General features: G+C 42.4%; 1 non-coding gene across 1 annotated transcript; it reads left to right on the forward strand.

Moving 5' to 3' along the window:
* Positions 1-1,330: 1,330 nt before the first annotated feature.
* Positions 1,331-1,438, forward strand: LOC112752444 (small nucleolar RNA R71). Its single transcript, XR_003176881.1, has one exon. It is a non-coding gene; the product is annotated as a small nucleolar RNA R71 (small nucleolar RNA).
* Positions 1,439-1,647: the final 209 nt, after the last annotated feature.

Below are 1,647 nucleotides of genomic sequence, written 5' to 3' on the forward strand. Positions count from 1 at the left end.
AAAGGCCCTCAACCTTTACTAATACATCTTCTACTTGTCCATAAGCCTGTTTTCTTGAGCTGTCTGCCATCTCTAGTGAGATTTTAGCAGCTTGCACCCCATAGATTCCCAGTTTCTCTATTACAGAGAGGGGCATGAGGTTTATCCCTGAACTAAGGTCACACAGAGCCTTAAAGATCATGGTGCCTATGGTACAAGGGATTATGAACTTTCCAGGATCCTGTCTCTTCTGAGGCAATGTCAGTTGATCCAGATCACTTAGTTCATTGATGAACAAGGGAGGTTCAACTTCCCAAGTATCAATGCCAAATAATTTGGCATTCAGCTTCATGATTACACCAAGAAACTTGGCAGTTTGCTCTTCAGTAACATCCTCATTCTCTTCAGAAGAGGAATACTCATCAGAGCTCATGAAGGGCATAAGGAGGTTTAATGGAATCTCTATGGTCTCTAGATGAGTCTCAGATTCCTTTGGTTCCTCAGAGGGAAGCTCCTTATTGATCACTGGACGTCCCAGGAGGTCCTCCTCCTTGGGATTCACGTCCTCTCCTCTCCTCACAGGTTCGGCCATGGCGCTTATGTCAATGGCCTTGCATTCTCCTTTTGGGTTCTCTTCTGTATTGCTTGGGAGAATACTAGGAGGGATTTCAGTGATCCTTTTACTCAGCTGGCCCATTTGTGCTTCCAGATTTCTAATGGAAGATCTTGTTTCATTCATGAAACTTACAGTGGCCTTAGATAGATCAGAGACTAGATTTGCTAAATTAGAAGCATTTTGTTCAGAGTTCTCTGTCTGTTGCTGAGTGGAGGATGGAAAAGGCTTGCTATTGCTAAACCTGTTTCTTCCACCATTATTAAAGCCTTGTTGGGGCTTTTGATCCTTCCATGAGAAATTTGGATGATTTCTCCATGTTGAGTTATAGGTGTTTCCATAAGGTTCACCTAAGTAATTTACCTCTGCTATTGCAGGGTTCTCAGGATCATAAGCTTCTTCTTCAAAAGATGCCTCTTGAGTACTGTTGGATGCAGCTTGCATTCCATGCAGACTCTGAGAGATCATATTGACTTGCTGAGTCAATATTTTATTCTGAGCCAATATGGCATTCAGAGTATCAACTTCAAGAACTCCCTTCTTCATAGGCGTCCCATTACTCACAGGATTCCTTTCAGAAGTGTACATGAACTGGTTATTAGCAACCATGTCAATGAGTTCTTGAGCTTCTGCAGGCGTTTTCTTTAGGTGAATGGATCCACCTGCAGAAGTGTCCAGTGACATCTTTGATAGCTCAGATAAACCATCATAGAATATATCCAGGATGGTCCATTCTGAAAGCATGTCAGAAGGACACTTTTTGGTCAACTGTTTGTATCTTTCCCAAGCTTCATAGAGGGATTCACCTTCTTTCTGTCTGAAGGTTTGAACATCAGCTCTAAGCTTGCTCAGCTTTTGAGGAGGAAAGTACTTGGCTAAGAAAGCCGTGACCAGCTTATCCCAAGAGTTCATGCTGTCTTTGGGTTGAGAATCCAACCATAATCTAGCTCTGTCTCTTACAGCAAAAGGGAAAAGCATGAGCCTGTAGACTTCAGGATCTACTCCATTAGTCTTAACAGTATCACATATCTGCAAGAATTCAGTTAAGAACTGAA

The sequence above is a fragment of the Arachis hypogaea genome, chromosome 15 (genome assembly GCF_003086295.3).
Source record: "Arachis hypogaea cultivar Tifrunner chromosome 15, arahy.Tifrunner.gnm2.J5K5, whole genome shotgun sequence".
Lineage (NCBI taxonomy): Eukaryota > Viridiplantae > Streptophyta > Magnoliopsida > Fabales > Fabaceae > Arachis > Arachis hypogaea.